The sequence below is a fragment of the Lontra canadensis genome, unplaced genomic scaffold, assembly GCF_010015895.1.
Source record: "Lontra canadensis isolate GAN:19392208 unplaced genomic scaffold, GSC_riverotter_1.0 scaffold67, whole genome shotgun sequence".
Lineage (NCBI taxonomy): Eukaryota > Metazoa > Chordata > Mammalia > Carnivora > Mustelidae > Lontra > Lontra canadensis.
The window spans coordinates 11,321,092-11,340,574 of record NW_022631061.1 but is presented as its reverse complement, the minus strand read 5'-3'; the positions used below and the strand labels follow the sequence as shown (position 1 = coordinate 11,340,574).

The following is a 19,483-nucleotide window of genomic DNA, read 5'->3' as shown; positions in this document are numbered from 1 at the left end:
TTTTTTTTTTTTTTTACAAGCTTCACTGCGAGAAGAATGTTTTAATCACCATTTCAAATAAAGTAGTACATTTTTTTTTCTAGAAACAGCAGTATTTCACTCTCCACATAGAAGACTACTGAAAACATTAAGTAACTGCCCCAATTAGAAAGAGGGCCTTAAAATATATATAAAAAAAGGAACATGAATTTTTTTTTAAATTTTATTTTTTATAAACATATTTTTTTCCCCGGGGGTACAGGTCTGTGAATCACCAGGTTTACACACTTCATCGCACTCATCATAGCACATACCCTCCCCAATGTCCATAACCCCACCCCCCCAACCCCCCTCCCCCCAGCAACCCTCAGTTTGTTTTGTGAGATTAAGAGTCACTTATGGTTTATCTCCCTCCCAATCCCATCTTGCTTCATTTACTCTTCTCCTACCCCCTTAACCCCCCATGTTGCATCTCCTCTCCCTCATATCAGGGAGATCATATGATAGTTGTCTTTCTCCGACTGACTTATTTCGCTAAGCATGATACCCTCTAGTTCCATCCACGTCGTCGCAAATGGCAAGATTTCATTTCTTTTGATGGCTGCATAGTATTCCATTGTGTATATATACCACATCTTCTTTATCCATTCGTCTGTTGATGGACATCTAGGTTCTTTCCATAGTTTGGCTATTGTAGACATTGCTGCTATAAACATTCGGGTGCACGTGCCCCTTCGGATCACTACGTTTGTATCTTTAGGGTAAATACCCAGCAGTGCAATTGCTGGGCCATAGGGTAGTTCTATTTTCAACATTTTGAGGAACCTCCATGCTGTTTTCCAGAGTGGTTGCACCAGCTTGCATTCCCACGGGAACATGAATTTTCACATAATCGTTCTTATGCCTAATTCCGACAATTGCTTAGAAAAGGTAGCCTAAAAAAAAAAAAAAGTAGTACATGAATATATATCTTCATTTAAGTACATGCTTTCAAGTGAGTTTTAATAGAAAAGTGGAATTAGGATTTCCAGAGCTTTCGGAGCCCATCTTCGCTGTAGGTAGCAATCACATTCTGACGAGGGTGAAGTGTGATACCAGTCACCTCCTTCTCGTGGACTGTCAGAGCTCTCTCTGGCTTGCCAGTGACTGTGCTGAGATAGGAGAGCCCAGAGACCTCGCCTGCACTGTAGGTCCAGTCACCACGGGGAGAGAGGGCTTGGCAGACAAAATCCCCACCTTCTCTCTTACCAGAGCTGAAGCTTCTGATGACCTGGCCCTGCCTGTTCAGGACAACCCCTGTATTTGATCTGTTGCACACTACCAAGTGTTCTGGGTTTTTAGGAAGCGGGATCATACTGTTGACCGTGGTATCTGACCTTGCAGTGCTACCTGGGTATTTAAAGGTAATTGAACATTCAGTGGCCTTCCTATTCCAGATATCGATAGGGCTACCTGAGAATACACTAATAGTATAATGTTTATCTGGGTAGAAGTTTCTTTGTTAACAAAGGAGGAATGGACATGAGACTTCTTCAGGGTTTCCCCATATGTTAAACCAGGAATTCTAATTGTCTGTTCAAAAGAGACACCAAGGATCTGACTGCTACTGTTAGAGAAGCTTGGACACCTTTCCTTTCATATCTCCGTAAACACTGTCCACTCCATATCTTCCAGGAGGGTTATTTCTAACTTCTACTTTTAGCCATGTGACCCACTTTTAACTGCATGTCACTAGTCTTCTACTTACTTAGTCAATGAGCCTATCTGTGAAATACTGAATCTGGCTTCACAACTCTGACTTTGGTGATACTTGTGGGGTGGCAAATGCATTATTCAGTAATTAATGATGCCACCAAGAGATATACAAACAAATGTAGCATTTTTCACTGAACATTTTCTCACTTATTTCCTCAGAGTACTGTGTTTAATATAATATGCTCTCCTCTCTCGGGGTTTCTAAGGATACCTTAGACTATCGGGAAGCCATGAAGTTATAAAAACCCTAAATCATAAGAAGTTTTAATGAAAAATATTTTATAACACACACATCAATCACTGAGTGTTAGTGACACATACGAACAACAAGAAATTCTGGGTAATCAACGTCCATAAACCTACACACTTTACCTATAACCAATGTCTTGCTTTTCTCTGAATCAGGCATATGAGTTCTCAGGTACAGTTTTCTTTGTGCTTTTGTGTTCCTAGTTTCCTGAAAATCCAGAGGAAATGCCAAGTTGTTGTTTTGTTTTGTTTTGCAATGCCAAGTTTTAAAGGAAGCAAGGAATTTTCTTCTCCATATCTTCTTGCCTGGGCAGTACTCACTGCTTGTCTCTCTCCCTCTAAGGAAAGCAAATCACTAAATCCATTTTTTATGTTACCAGAAGAAGGAGAACTTTATTGCTTTCGTTTCATGTTCCCAGAGGAGTAATTAAATGTGATAAACAAGGCAAGCTTAGGGATTTGTTTAGTTCCTAACAGGACCTTCTCTTTTCATATACTTATATTCTCTGAAGAACCATTGACCTATTTCAGAGTTAAAATAATTCCTCTTAGTAAGAATGAAATATAATAAGGATGAAACACAAGTCTGGAGAACTGTGCACTGCTTAGATGTCATCCTAAAATGAGAAGGACAGCGTGTTTTGAATTCAGGAAGAGTTTAAATGGTATGATTATCTAGTTTCCAGAATGTGCCTTCTCCGTGTTTCCAGCGCCTTTTATTGGAACCTCAGTGTTAGAACTTTTCGTTGCATCAGAGATGCTTATGCATACTCCTGCCTCCCCTTCTAGTTTTTGAATTTCTGCAGGGCATTGGAAGGGTTTGGTTTGTCTTGCATCCCTTCACATCTCCTATTATAAGATTTTGTACTCGTGTGACAACTGATAAAGGTTTGTTGAGTTGGATTCTATCTATATAGATTGTAGCTTTGCAATGTCTTGATCTTTGCGGTGGGTGACCTCTGAGTCACACATTCAGATGATTCTTAAGTAGGCCTCTAAGATGTCTTAAAGATCAATTTGTTGGTGTTACCAAGCTCTGATTACTTGGTGTTATATAATTATCCTGCAATTAAACTAAAAATAAGCAGCATATTTAAATAACTCTAACAGAATTAAGGCGAGTGGGTGATTCACACAAATGTCCCTGCTCTTCTTTTCTGGGTGGATAAAATTAAGTACATCGTTAGCAAAGTTTGAATCCTTCCAATATTGACTGGCCTCACTTGAGGCAAGCACACTTGAAATTTGGATTGATACAGAAAGTAAAATGAGGGCATTATTTTTTCCCTTTCAAATTTGTCTGTAATTGACATTCCTTTAGATAGTAAAATTTGACTCAATTTTTAAAAAATCAGTTACAGTAGTCTCTGAAAAAGAAAATAATAGGAAATTCTAAAAGTGGCCTCTTCTGGGGAGGAGACTTGGCAGTCTTGGGACCTAGTGATGGAGGGAGGAAGACTTACTTCTCAATGAAACCCCTTCGTGTGCATATATTACTAAGGGAAAGATAAATAGACATAAAGAACAAACACAAATTTCAATATACTTTTGAAAAATAACAAAATGAGAGGAACTGTGCAGCCTGATTCTAAGATTTACTATAAAGTATTTGGGGTAGGTGGTGTTGGTGTAAGGAGATATATAGGTCAGTGAGACAGAGTCAGACTCCAGAAACCATAGACACAGATATAGACAGCCAACCGATTTTTGACAGACACTAAGCTAACTTATTTCAACAACCAGATGTCCATGAGGAAAAAAATGAATGTTGACACTTACATGATGCACAGCAAATGAAATAAAAATAAGTAACAGACCTAAATGTGAAATCTAAAACGATTAAACTTCTTAGAGAAAAGATGGGATAAAATCGTTGTAAGACCTTGGGTATGTGAAGATTTCTTAGGGCACCAAACCCACAAACTGTAAAATAAAAATTTGATGAAATGAACTCTATCAAAATGAAAACTGCTTTTCAAAATAATACCTTTAAGATCATGAAAAGCAAGCAACAGGCTGGGACAAAATACATGCAAAACATACATCTGATAAAGAAAAGATTATGGGCAAAATATTTAAAGACACACTTCACAAAGAACATATACAAACGGCCAACAAGTACATGAAAAGATGTTCAACATTAATAGTCATCAAAGAAATGCAAATTAAAACCATAATGGAAAATTGAGATGACTGATAATACCAAGACTTCATGATGATACAGAGCAGCTGTAATTTTTGTATGTTGCTAGCCGGAAGGTAAAATTTACTGCTACTCTGGAAAACACGTTGGTCATTTCTTGTAAAATTAAACATACCATACATCCTGGCAATCCCACTTCTGGGTATTTGTGCAAGAGAAATGAAAACATGTGTTCGTACGAAGACTTGTACTTGAATGTTGTCTTAGTTTCCTAGAGTTTTTGTAACAAATTACCACAAACCAGGTGACTTTAAGCAACAGAAATTTATTCTCTCATAGTTTTAAACCCTAGAAGTCTAAAATCAGGGTGTTGGCAGCGCCATGCTCTCTCTGAAGATTCTGAGAGAGAATCTGATCCATGACTTTCTCTTAGCTTCTGGTGTTGCCAGGAGTCCTTGGCAATTTTTGACTTGTAAATGTGTCACTTCAGTCTCTGCCTCTGTCATTACATGGGCTTCACCTTCTGTGTCTCTGTGTCTGTATCTTTTCTTTCTTATAAAGACACCCATATTGGATTGGGGCCCACCCTAACGACCTCATTTTAACTTGATTACATCTGCAAACACCCTATTTTCAAATAAGATTACGTTCACAGCTTTCAGGGTTTAGAACATCAGTGTATCTTTTGGGGGGACACAATTCAATTCTCAACAAATATTCATGGCAGCTTTACTAGAAACAACTGTTCATGGGAACAACCCAGATGTCCCTCAACTAGTAAATGGGTAACAAATTGTGGTATATACATATAACAGCAATAAAAAGAGTTGAATTACTAATACACATAACACACATGAATTTTAAAAATGTTCTGTGGAGTGAAAGAAGCAGACACAAAGGAGTACATTCTATATGATTTCATATACCTGAAGTTCTAGAAATGACCAACCTAATCTATAATGACGAAAAAAAACAAAACACAAAAAACAAAAAAACCCCACACACCAAAAAACCAGATCAGTATTTGCCTGGAGCTATCACGAAGGAGTGTGGGATCGTTGGATTGACTACAGCTAGGCACTAGGGCACTTTTCTTAGAGATAGAAACGTTCTATATCTTGGATTTGGTGGTGGTCATACAGGAGTGTAAAATGAATTAATCAAAATTCAGTAAACTGAACACTACCAAGATGAACACATTTTACTGTATTTAAAGTATATGTAAAAAATTTATTTAAAAGTTCAGTTGCAAACGACTATTAAGTAACTTATGGCATAAGGCAAGATCTGTCTTTGTGAATATGTACACATTCTTGTATTTCTTTGAAGTGTGACTGTAGCATCTGTGGAAGGTGCTGGAACTTACTCATTCACTGCTGAGAGGGCGATGTCTGTGTTTATTTCTATGCGGCATATCTTTACTCTTCTCCTGCAAATAGCATCCCCTCATTTTCCTTCTTTCAGTGATTTGTTCCTTCCTTATTCCAGTCATATGGTTTTAGGGGGACCTCTGATTGCAACCAGTCTTGTCTATTGCCACCTCCTTGGTCCGTTGTCCCTTTACCTTCTCCATCTCCTCCCTCCTGCTCTGCCAGTGGGAGCACATGGAGAATGATGACCCACAATAGAGGATAGTAACATGGAGCTGGAGCAAAGCCCCAGTGAAACGAGGAAGACATAGAGAGAGAATGTCTTAGAAGCATGAAGTCTCTGGCTTTGGAAATTTGCCAGTTATCCCTTCCTTCTCTTCCATCATTCCTGGTTTCTTGAGCCAATAAATTATTAACATTTCCCTTTTCCTTAAGGTAGGCTTCTTCCAGTTTCAGCCAAAAGATCTGAACACATTAGGATTTTTTAAAAATTCAAGTAGCCCTTATCAGGCTGTCTCATATATATGCAGAGCTATTTCTAGAAGTGCATTCTCTAGACTGTATAACATTTTCAAGTTGTTAATGTCCCTCTCCATGAATGTCACCCTGGGCTACCCACCTCCTATTACTTTAGAGGTCATGTTGCCCAACATATTGGGAATCTGACCTACTTTTATTTTATTTTATTTTTTATTTAGCTAAATGATATAGAGTTAGATTAGACATTTTGGTGACTGCTTTACTTGTGGCTGTATGCTTAGCATGAAGGCACTGAGTCACAACTACACCTGCATTTTTAAATATGAATTTTTCTCAAGCCAGGTCTCCTTCATCTGATAATTTTGTAAGTAATCACTTCGACCCCAAGACAAGAATTTACACCTATTGCTGTTTGGGCTTCTATTTTTCTTTCTTTCTAATATTTTAGAATCCTATTGGATCCTTATCCTGTCACCTAGGGTACTCTTCTCAGTTTTGTTTCATCTGTTAGTGTAATAAGTGATAAAGTAGAAAACAATAACTCTTTTAATGTGTGTCTATGTTAGTTCTGGTGTGTTCCTAAAAGCTCACCCAGACCTGTCAATAATTGGTTTGGGAATTTCCCTGGAAGTCAACAGGAAGCTTATGGATGGGCAGCCTTCTGCATTGCTGCAAACAACCAATTCTCCCTTTTATGACCATCAGGAAACATTTACTATCTTTAGCCTTTTGGCATTTCCGTCATTCTCCAGGGTATTGTGAAGACCATGAATGTGGTTCTCTGGCCACTTCTTCAATGATTTTTGTGGTGGTTCTGGGGGCCCAAAGGTTTATACTCATTGAAGACCACGTGTGTTTCCCAAATACCTCCTCTCCGATCTTCTGTCTCTTTCAGTTCTAATTTCATTCTCCTTAGTACAAGTGAAAGGAATGAAGTGAAAATGTAGTTTGACCTACATTACTAAACCTCTCTGAGCACTACTTTCTCTTCAGGGGGCTATTGTGAAGGATAAAAGAACTGATGTCGGGCCAAGCGGCTGGTGTAAGGTGAGATGGTGGTGAAGGGCTGGACATGGCCCAGGACTTGCTGTTCAGGACAGAGTGATGTCTGGGGGCGGATGCTACTGATAGAGAAGGTTCTGCCAGAGAGTAAGGGCTAGAACATTTGCTCTTTTCTCACAGGTTTCTACTGCCCGACCTGTTGTTGCTTCTGGGTAAGTGGCTAAGGACAGATTCCCGAGAAAGACAGGAAAAACCCTAGTCTCTGTGGAGAGTATTCAGGCCTGGGTGTCTGGATACTGAAAGGATGCCCTGCGAGGAGGGCACAAGGGAGCTCGTGTTCGGGGACACCAGGGATCAGCAGTTGGCCACTGCATCCTTGGGCAGATGGAGGTTGGAGGGGATTGGTGGGCAGGGACTGGTTTAGGATGAGAACTGTCATCCTAAGCCCATCTGTCAGCACCAAGGACTTCACAAGTCTCCAAAAAAAGAGACTTGACCAAACTCGAGCATGACTTCTCTAAGTTCAAGGCCCTGTACCTGAGATGTGTCCCAGCTTGTTTATGATGCCTGTCTGAGAAAGCCCAATGCTGCTGAAAGAAGTTACTCTTTGTTCCAGCCCCAAACCTGACTCCAGGCCCCTGACTTCCTCTTTCTTGGAGTACGTACTTTAAAGAACTTGCAGTTGTAAACCTTTCTCTCTGTCCCTTTGTGGTGTATCTTTTATAAGCCAGAAATAGCCTTCTCAAGGACCTAAAGGCTATCCCTTTGAAATGTAATCCTCAAGACAGGTAGGGCGTTTGTCTCCCAGTCTAGCCTGGCTTCATGAGCTCGGGTTAGCAGAGTTAGCAGATGCCCATGGCCTAATCACAGGAACCAACCTGCCCCACTTAACATCCTTCAAGGCTCTTCTTTGAACACACAGCAGCATTTAAAAAGCCTCTCACCTTCTGTTTCAGCAACGTTGAGGTCGGTTTGTACTGGGGTCTCTCTCTCCTTTGGCAGTAGTTTGAATAAAATCTATCTTTTCATTTTAAAACAAGCATTCAGTGAATAATTTCTCCTTAAAGAATTCAGATCATGATTGGTCTGAGATCCTGGGGTGCAGCTGAACTTTGTAGAGGGGAGGTGTACTTGGATCCCACTGTGGAGGGCTGAGGACGGCAGAAGAAAGAAGGGGATGGTATTTGGCAGTCAGCAATCATCTTCATTGAGGGCAAGATGGACAGTTATAGGCCTGGTTGACAAGATAGTCAGGGTCTCAGATTAGTGAGTTGGTAATGAACTAGTTCATAATTTGAGTGAACCAAGTAGAGGTTTCTAGTGGGTGCTAAAGACGCTATCTTTAAAATTACTCTTTATATCAATAGTTTAAAGAAGGCACGTTTAAAAGGCATGAGAATAGCATTCATGATGGCATGGTTCTGATTTCAAATAATCTTAACAGTGTAAAGAAAGAGCTAAAATTATCACGATGAAATGTGACAGAGAAGTGTGCAGACCCTAATATTCCAGGTAGGGCAGGCTACAGAATTGGCAGGGCCTACAAACAGACTTTGTAGGGTCAGCACAGGACAGAGAAGTCCATCTCTTTGTGCACAGGGCCACTGCTGCGATCTACAGGTGGGGAACGACCTTCAGGGGATTGCAATCTCTGTTTTGGGGTGTTTTCCATACCTAGAGCAATGTGGGTGGTGAGAGGGTAAATGAGCATGGTACCATGAATCCAGGACAGGGGAGCCTCTGCTTTGCCATGCCCTGAGATGCTGCGGGGCACATGCTTTCCCAGAACCTCTGCCCATTGCTGTGGGGGAAGGTGGCAATGGTTGTGGGGTGTGGCCTAGCATGCATCTCAGTGGGGAGGGGAGCAGTGGGAGGTGGACCATTCAGGAGCCAGGGCTCAGGCCTCATGCTTTTGCTCCAGCATCCCACAGAAGGAACAAAACCCAGTTCAAAGGCACAATTACTAAGAATTTCAAGATAGTAGCCATGAAGCATTAAACCTCAAGTACAAAACCTCCAGACGGTGAACCCCATGTAATGGCCTCATCACAAACCCATGAAACTGATGCTGACTCTGGGCTAGAACAATAGTGTCAGAAGTAGGAACGAGAGGGGCAGGAGGGGACGCCTGGGTTGCTCAGTGAGTTGAGCAGCTGCCTTTGGCTCAGGTTATAATCCCAGGGTCTGGGGATCCAGTCCCGCATGGGGGTCCCTGCTCAGTGGGAAGCCCGCTTCTCCCCCTGCCTGCTGCTCCGCCTGCTTGTGTGATCTCTCTCTCTCTCTGACAAATAAATACATAAAATCTTTTTTTAAAAAGTAGGAATGAGAACTTTTTTTTTTTTTTTTTTGGACAGCCCATTTGAGCAAATGGATGGTCCTGTAAGGCAGGAGGAGAAAGCAGCTTAGAATGCAGGTTGAACACAAACGGTAGAGAGCTTTGAAAGGCAGGCCCAGGATTCAGACACCATCCTGTAGGGAAGGAGAAGCAGGGGAGGCCTGAGAGCAGGGGAGTGACAAGGTGAATGGGGTATTTCCAAGGATTAATTCCCAGTGAGATATCCTTCAGAAGCACACACCTTTCAACTATTCCTTTCTGTTGTTTTCATACATAAAAACTGAAGGAACACTCTTTTGGATCAAAGCCGGGCAGTTGCCTGCAAGGCGTCTTTCTCTCACTTTTTCCTACTGCTTCATGCACAAAATCTGCTGGAACTTTTGACATTTTGCTCTTCCTTGCCTCTGGATTTTCACGCCAGCAAATTAATGTGTAAGATGTCGGTGGAAAATGACTTTCACAGGACAGAATGATCTTGCATTTTTGGTCAGAAGAAGGGGAAAGCAGCAGACACACTAATTGCTGAATTACAATGAACCTTTCTACGATCCTTTGAATCTCTCAGAGGAATCAAAACAAAACAAAATTAAAGCAGCGATAGCAAGCCACCAGCTCTGCAAGCAGACAACAGGTAGAGATTAAAGCCCAAACCTCACTTTCTCTCAAAGTCTCAGGAAAAAAATGTGACTTCTCTTCCCAAGGGACCAGTAATAATTTTCATCTGTGTGGCGTTCATCTTAGTAGCAATTTACGAAACAGGCATTTCCGTGGCAAACACCCATGCACTCACAGGCACACCCCAGAATCTCCTACCCCAGATATAAATAGATTGAAGCTGCCAGAGAACTGGTAATACAGTTTAAACAGTTGTTGAGAATTCTAATCTTGTCAGAAAGAAAGTCTACTAGGGCGATGTGTAGCCAGAATCAGGACTTTCCTAATGCTGAAAGCATTTGGCAGCACAAAAATTTCTGGGCTTTGCCAGAGACAGAAAAATGGATGCAAACTCCTAGTGGCTAGTGGAAGAGTCTTATTTTCTGTGTCATTCCCGCACTCACTTCCCCGGACTTGAGAAGTCAACTTATTTTCTCTTGCCGTGTTCTGTCAGAGGGGCTGAGAGGTCACCTCCATTAATCGCAGGCGTGTCGAGCTCGCTTCAGCAAAGGGGAGCTTGCTGTGCCCTCCAGATGATGTGCCCCACTCCCCCGCCTGGTTATCTGCTCTCTTTCCATTCTTTTGAGCCATTCTTAAACACTTGTCAGCTGTTTGGACAGCTCCCGCTCATTTCTTAAGCTATTGCCACCCTACCTTCTTTACTGAGAACATTTCTGTTGCATAGACATGATGGCCGTTCTGAGAAAGTGCTAGAAAGAGTGTCAGTGTTGGAGTCAGACTGACCAAAGTCTTGATCCCGGGACTGACCTTTGTTAGCCCTGTAACTTTTAATAGGTAACATGGCTTCTCTACCCTTCTCTGAAAATGAGGGTGCCGATGAGCCCCCCGTAGGCATGTTGTGAGCATGACACAAAATCATGTCCATAAAGCACATGAACACAGTGGGTCCATGCAAACTGTTACCATTTGCCTGATTTGCCTGCCTTCCCTTCTCAGCTGACTGTAGACTCCTGAGCTCTGAAACCATGTCAGACCTTCCTATGGAGTGTTGTAGGTTGAAAGCCCATACGCACCTATGACCAGACTTCCCTTCCTGGTTATTAGAAATCCTAAGGTGATACATTTGCTTCTTCTCAAGATGCCGAGAACTTTCCATTCACCAACTAAAACCTCTCAGTTCATCTCAATTAGATTAGAAGAATCTGTCTTTTGTTGCTTCATTTATTGGGTCAGAGTTGAAATTATGTTCCAGGCAAGTTGGAACTTATCCCATGATCTGTTTTTAGCAGAATACCCCTTCTAGTAGATGCCAAGAACCCTTAGAATATCTTGATAACTACCCATGTTTTCCTGGGGCGCTTTTGTGATGCATTTCAGGAATGGCCAAGTTCCATGTAACACAACCCCACAATCTTTATTTTCTTTTTAAAAATATTTATTTATTTATTCAAGAGAGAGAGAGAGACAGAAAGATCATGTGAGAGCATGGGGGAGGAGCAGAGGGAGAGAATCTTTAAACAGACCTGCTGAGTGGTAACCAGAGCCAAAACCAAGAGCAGGAGCTTAGCCCACTGAGCCTCCCACACCCCCCTCACAATCTTTATTTTAATAAGTTAGAGTAGACATAACGGCAAAAGTCCCTGCCATCTAATTATTTCCTCAAAGAATGATTTCTCCAAAGAATGATAGTCTATTGACTTTTAAAACTAATTTTATTTTTGTATAGATATTTTTCAATGGCTCCTGCTGAATAACAGAACTATACAACAAAACAACACATTCAGCTACCTTGACATAGCATTTGGTAGGTCATTTTTATGTAAGTTTTACCAGGAAGTTATATCACTCAAAGTTAAATGGGTATTTATTATTATTTTCTGGCTAAAGTGGATGTTTTATCACATGCACTTAAAACATTTATTTAAATTAAAATTATTATGTCTATGTTTTATGCTGTATGGCTTCAATCTTCCATAAATTTTGTATGTAGAGATCTACACTGAAGGAAATTAAAATCTTTTTGATCTGTCTGCATTTGGTAATTAAGTGTATGTCTTCAGTAGACTCTGAAACTTTTATAAGAGGACATCTGTCAAGACAGTGGTTGTGCCCCTTACTTTCAACATAGAAGGGCTCTATCACAGATTTGTTGTTAAATATAACCTCAAACATACTTCTGCTCAATACTTAGGAGAATGCACATGAGAAAGACAGTGTTTATGAAGGATTGCCTAGATGATGTGCAACCCAATCTATTTGATACACTCAATCTCTCCTTGGTTTAAGTTAAAGACTTAAAGAGCTCCGTTGCTGAAGATTTCACCATCACTTTACACCGAAGAACATTTTAAAACACTCATGTAGAGTTTGTTGCTATATATGCTGCTATAATGTTTTGTTTACTCCATCATCCCCTGTCCTCCATAGAAGATCTGGGGAGAACTTTCTCTTAGCTCCTAGGACGAGATATTATAGTTGGGTTTCTCTGTTATTATCTTGTGGTCTCTGTGCATCATTTAAAAATTACATCTTTTTCTTTGCTTGGACTGCAGAAAGCTCAAAACCAAATTTGCCACCTGCTTTTCATGAGGGTGTCCATCCCATGGGGTGTGTTCTGTTTTACCTCCCACCCACCTCCATTCCCAGAGTGGAGAAGGATCCCCAGGCTTTGGGTGCTCTGAGTCCTCTACCTGCCCACTAGCTTTCACACCTTCAGCAGCAGCAACAGAGAGCCCTCGTGTTCCACCAGAAAGGGAGAGCTCCCAGGCTGTTTCTCACTGCTTGATTTTCATTCCCTAGGAATTTCTCATCCCTTTTTCTGATCCCATTTCCTAGTCCTTCACAACACCTGCAGTCTTCGACTGGGTCTGGTGAACCTCTAGGTCCGTTATTAGAAAGACCTTCCATATTTCCACCACTGCTTTCAATTCCCTCCCTGTCTTGCTCTACCCGAGCCGAGACTTGACTTTGCTGAAGTTGGCAGTTTTCCTGCCCCTCCCTCAAGTGGTGGTCTTTCTTTCTCCCAGCGCTCCCACCACTGGACCTGGAGGTGGGGTGGGATCCATGCTCCATGTTGCTATTCTAGACTGTCCCCATCTCTCCTCCCTACCTTCTCACCCACAGCTCTGTAACTTATGTCGTCAGTATATTCCATGCCCATCCCTCCTAGTTGCAGTCACTCAAAGATCCCATTCCCTTAGGTCACACCCTCTCTTTGAGGATTCACTGATCTTTTCTCTACATTAATTCTTGTAGAAGACTTCAAACAGAAGAGGCTACTCCCAATGCTCTAGCATCTTAGTTTCTCCAGTCTGTTGTCCTCCACTGAACCTAAGCCTCTTACTGCTTTAGTCATACCCTAGAATAGGGTATGACTAGGTATGCCCTAGAAATACTCCCTATCTTACTTTTCCATTGCAGTATAACAAATGACCACAAACTGAGTGGCTTAAAACGATACCTATGTATTAGCTCAGAGTTCTGTAGGTGAGAACATATTCTCACTTGGAGCATATGTGGTTGTAGGGCTGAGTCCCCATTTCCTTGCTGGCTGTCACCCAGGGCTACTGTCAGCTCCTAGAGGCCACTCGAATTCTTTGATACATGGCCCTCTAAATCTTTATAGCTAGCTGTGGGCAATCTTTCTTGCTTATAATCCTTCTCATGCTTCCAGTCCCTTTCATCAGGTAGAACCCTGTCCCTTTTAAGAACTCACCCGATCAGGTCTGATCTACTGAGGCCAACCTTCCTTTCTCAAATATCAACTGTTGCCTATAATGTAACGGAACCCCCCGAGTGATATCCCTATAGTCCTAGGTCCCTCACAACTCACAGCAAGGAGATCATCCAAAGGCATGAGTCATCAGGGGGTCATTTTGGAATTCTGCCTACCACATCCTCAGTATTTTCAGCTTAAAGAGTCCCATTCTTAAATTCCTGCCTTCTATCTGAAGCTCACTCCTTCTATTTCCATGACTTTAGTAATATTTCAAACTCACCAGAAACTATAGTCTACTGATATTATCACATTTTCATGTCCCACAATCCTATCATTTCCTTACTTCCCTCCTTTCTCAGCTTATGGTCAGTCACTACAATCATTCTCTGAAATATACCATTAGCTCTCTTTTCCCTCCCTCCCTCTGTTTTATTTATCTAGCAATATCCCAGTACTGATTAAATCCTACTCTCCTTTCCTCCATACCTGCATTCACATAGATAAAAATGGCTAGAGAAAAGCACACTCCTACACTGACTGGCCTTCCTTTCAATCTGTGAGCACTAATTTCAGTAGGCTTTTCAAGCTGTTTAGCACTCCTAAGACATTTCCCTGCTTTCAAATACCCAACCTTTAAAACTTAGAGCAAAGGTATTAAAACCTTTTCTGCTTGCAAATCTCCTAATTTTTCAAAATTATGTATCTCCTTTCATATTTTAAGTGGTATTTCAATTTTCATAAGAAATTTAAATAGTTGAAGGTCTTAATCACAGTGTATTGTAAACATCTCTATTTTTCAAAAAGTTTCAAAACGCTTTTAAAGGACTCTGAAAGAATCTTAATATCATAGTGGTTTGATATCTATCATTATCAATTTGAATATGCATAAGCAAATTCTTCTTTATTAGTTAAAAATTTTGTATCATTCTTTCTCCTTGAACTCAATTTTTACTCCACCTAGAACATAGACTTTTATGATATATTTTATAATTTAAAGTATTTTATTACTTATCCTATCATCACTTACTAAAAAAAAAGCACATATATAGTTAAATTAAAGGTAGTTTAAATGTCCTTACTGTAAGGCTTTAAATGTTCAAATTTTTCTGATTTAAGCTATCATTACAATCATAATATCTTATTTATTTTGGTAAATAATCACAGAGTATGAAAGAATAAAATTTTAAAAGTACATAATCGCATATGGCTGGTTGTATTTGTCCCCAAATTTTTTTGGAAAAAATTTAAATTTACAAAGTTGCAAGGATAGCACAATGAATACCTCTTCACCTAGAGTCAATGATTGTTAACATTTTACCATATTTGCCTTCCCCTTTCTCTCCATATGGTTTTCTTTCTTCACAGAATCATTCTAGAGGATTCATACAGGAGTGAGGACTGCACCATAACAGGGGAGGCAGAGTGCAAGGACAGAACGTGGATCGTGGGGGAGATGTAGTGGTGAGTGTATGTATGGAAAGCTTTTTACCTCTTCAGTTTTCTTATGAAAGAGGAATCGGGTATGTGAGGAGAGCTGTTGGGAGTTTGTAGAAAGAGGAGAAAGTTTTTATCAAGTCAGTCAGTGGGCATGAGTCTGGGGTCAAGACCCTGGGGTGTACCTTCAACGGGACAAGGCCATAAACTGGCTCAACACAATCCATTTCCATATGTATCGTCTCCTTATATTCTTCCTGCTACACTCTCCATCTCCCCGGTTTTAGGAGTCCTGTTAATAAAACCTTCCCACTAGCCGCAGCCTACTTCTTCTAGCTCCATGACTTCAACAGTGTTTTGGATTCAAAAGTTTTCAATTTGAGGCACTTTCTTTACTAGCCTCATAGGATACCACATTTTTCTTGGTTTCCCTCCTAATTTATCACTCACTGCATCAGGGTTTCTTTTTTTTCTTTACCCTCATCACTGACTGTGAAATATTGAAACAGCTATGGCTGAAACCTTGAACCTCTTCTCTTCTTTATTATCACCAAGGTTTTCTCATCCAGTCTCATGGCTGTAACAACCATCTATGTGTTTGCAACTCCTAATTTGCATCTTCAGCTGGTCTTTTCTCTGAACTCCCAAATTGTGCATCTAACCACCTAGATGAGATCTCCATTAGGGTGTATATTAAGCGTGTCATGTTTAACATTATCAAGCCCAAACTCCTGCTAGTTCTGTTTCAAAACCTGCTATGCTTGAAGCCTTCCTCACCCAAGACAAGCAATTCCATGTTTTCCAATGCTCTGCCAACAACTTTGGAGTTATTCTTTTTTCTCTCTCCCAACCTCCGTTGCCAATCCATCGGTAAAATCTATAGACTCTACCTTAAAGACATATTCAGAATCTGGCCTCTTCTCATCTCCTCCACCCTACCACCGTGGTCACAGATACCACATTCTTAGTTGGATTTAGTGCATTAGCCTCCTAATTGGTCACCTTGCTTCCTCCCTTGACCTCTTCAGCAGACCATTCTCAACATGGCGGCCATTCCACTGCTTGGAACCCTCCAGAGGCCAACGTCCTGCCAGCCACCTAGGAGGCCCTTCGGACGGTCTCTCTTTACCTTTCTGACCTCTCCTTCTGCCATCTCACCTGCTTCCATTCTGCTCCAGACATACCATCTCCTTTGCTGTGTCTCAAATGTACCAGACATGCCCTCACCTCACGCTTTTGCATCTGCTGTTCCTTCAGCTTGTTCCTCAGAGATTGCTGAAACTCTCTGAGGCTGCCTTCTCAGTGAGGCTTCGGACAGTGCAAACTACCCCAGCGACTCCCTCCTGGTACTGCTATTCCCATTCCCTTCTTCATTTTTCTTCGTAATGCTCGCTTACTGTTGTACTGTATTTTGCTTCTTTATTCATCATCTATCTCCATCCATAAAGCAGGGATTTTGTCTGTTTTTGTCACTGCCCTAACCTCTTCTTTGTTTTCTTCAGCCTGTATTCCTTTTTTTTTTTTTAAGATTTTATTTATTTATTTGACAGACAGAGATCACAAGTAGGCAGAGAGACAGGCAGAGAGAGAGGGGGGAAGCAGGCTCCCCGAGCAGAGAGCCAGATGTGGGGCTCGATCCCAGGACCCTGGGATCATGACCTGAGCCGAAGGCAGAGGCTTTAACCCACTGAGCCACCCAGGCGCCCCTTCAGCCTGTATTCCCGCATGCCCCCCACCTCAGGTATGAGAATATCCGTTCCGGTGTATTTCTTCTTGATACGCCTTGAGACTCCACCTCCCCTCCCAACAAGACTGCATATCTTCTGCCCCTGCATCTCAGCCAGGAGCCCCGGCCTACCAAGTATTGTGGGCACATGTAAAGCCGTATATATTAACCGATTCCCTCCTTAATGACCCATAAAGATACATTAAGATTGGAGGCTCTCAGTATTTGCTTCTGACTCTCTGGCTGTTTATTATTTTGAGTGAATTATTGGGTACCTCCTTTCCTGTTTTCACCTCTTCATTTAAGACGGACAGCCTCCACCGTGACAAGTCTGTACTCCTTCTGCTTCCTGCTCTCCTACATCTGCTTCGGATTCTGCTCTCTCTCTCTTTTCAGGGTATTCTGCTAACATTTTGAAATCCTTTACCTTAGACACCAGGGGAAAAAAACATTGGAGGTTGAAGCATGGCACCATTAGACATTTTTATGGATGGAATAAATCAGTTTTATATTTTTATAGATTTGACAACCCAGCTTTGAAAGGCGTAACTGTAAAACATTACATATTGGAAAATATCTGGGTGGATCCCATAACCTTATTCTATCAGATATTTCACCTATTAATTATTTTCCCTTGCACTTGAGGATTTGAACGTGGCTGACAAAAGTGTTAAGAACGGAGTCAAGACAGCTTGCATTTACACACAGTTTAAATGCACATTCAGAATGATTTCCACCTTTTAAATGTGTCGATTATTATTCTGTGGTGTGTAACAGCGTGGCAAGGACGACATGGTTAATGCAATAATACAATCTTCCATCATTTTTATGAGACATTTGCATCCTTTTATGAAACACCTAATTGACAGTTGCCCCACCAGACCTCCCCAACGGAACTGCCTATTAAATGGAATTTATGGCCAGCACTTTTAAAGTCAGTTAAATGACATGAAATGAAAATCTATTTTAAATGATGTTCAATGAAATCTTTTCTCTGGCTGGAAAAATTGCATTTCAAGAAATATTTATTTATTGTGTAGTTGAATAAGCCAGAGTGTCAACGTATGGTGTGCATTAAGCAGTTCTTTTCTGTTGGGGATATATCTGCTACTGTTAGGAGGCACAATCCCAGACTTGGCTGTGGCCCTTCTGATGTAAGTCTGGGCACAGCCAGTGAAGTGCCCGTATTTGGGGAACACATCGCCATCTTCATGCCGGTGCTCTAGATAGTCCTCATCCCGCATGTATTCTCTCTCTCATGTCAGTGCTCTCACTTACTTGTTTATCTCATTCTGGAGTGTCACCTCCAACAGGACAGCAATTCTGTTTTGTTCATAGATGTATCCTCTAGCTGATCGTAGGTCCTCAATAAATTTTTGCTGAATGAGTGAATGAATGAATCAATCAATCAATCAATACCCTGACTGCCTGGACCTCATTCCTTTTGTGATTTTGACACAATATTTTATCCTCTTCAACCCATTAAGTTCTTATTCTACAAACCACTGAATTTTATGATGAAGCTGCCTCTTTTTTTTTTTTTTTTTTTAAAGGAGGTAGATGAGCCACTGTAGCTAAGAACTGGCACTTCTTTCAACTGACTGATGGGTGGGTCTCACAGGGTGGCCTGTGACTTGGATGGATGCCCGGATACCTTTCAAACTCCCTGATCCAGTCTGCCTGATATTTGGGAGGACCGGTGAGGTGATTGAGCATAGACATTGGTTTCAGTTCGGGAAGGGCAGTAACTTTATTTGAGTTTTGACTTAATTGAGGGTCAATGGGATGGTCTACATCTGTACCTTCTATGACAAAGTGAACAAGGTTAGAAGAGGATAGGTGGATGTTCAGTTGACTCTTTCCAGAGCTGAGCTGAGAATTTACCCTCATAGTGCTTTGAGAGAATGGGAATCTACTCTGAGCACTCAAATATTTTGACAATCCTATAATGTCTCAAAATGCAAGGACCACATCTACTTTGTTTGCCTTTGTAGTCCCAGTGCCTGGCATTTTTTGTTTCATCAACATTGACAGTGTTTTGTGAGCAGAGGTTGGTATTTAGTAAACATTGTTGAATGAGTGAAGTCATTCATTCTTGTTTCTGGTTGATACTATTTTAGGGGCAGGTTCAAGTTTGTGGTGCCTAAACATAACGTTCATTTTGTGGGGTCTCCTCTTTAATGAAAAAAAGAAAAAGCACAAAATGACAAGTTAGGCATGAATGTAAATATTTATTTGAAAAGAGTAAAGAAATTATATCAAACTACTGGAAATTTAAAGGTTCATTTCCCTTTTCCAATCTCTTTTTAGCCAGTTGCCAGAGTACTTTCTTAGAAGTCTTCCCTGTTCTAAACTGGCTTTCCTCATGCATTTAGAACTCTGAAAAACTTCAGCAATTCTCAGCTTATGCACATGAAGCCCCCCAAATCTTAACTTACATTAGTTTCACAGTAAACCTACCTTTCTGATTGTTTCACCATAGTCTTGAAAACCTGAGAAGGTCTTAGATAGAACAAGGGAGGGAATGGGTAGAAAGAGAAAGAGAAAGATCTTGACCAAGGTAGGCCATTGGACCTCTGAGAAAGCTCTAGAAACCATTTGAGACCTAAATTAAACTATAGTCCAGAAATGCTGCTGACACCAGGACATTATGGATAGCCTTCTTTTGGATCCTTGC

At 41.0% G+C, this 19,483-nt stretch overlaps 1 pseudogene; it reads right to left on the bottom strand.

Moving 5' to 3' along the window:
* Window positions 1-924: 924 nt before the first annotated feature.
* LOC116880679 lies at window positions 925-18,050 on the bottom strand (annotated as a pseudogene).
* Between the last annotated feature and the right edge of the window lie 1,433 nt (window positions 18,051-19,483).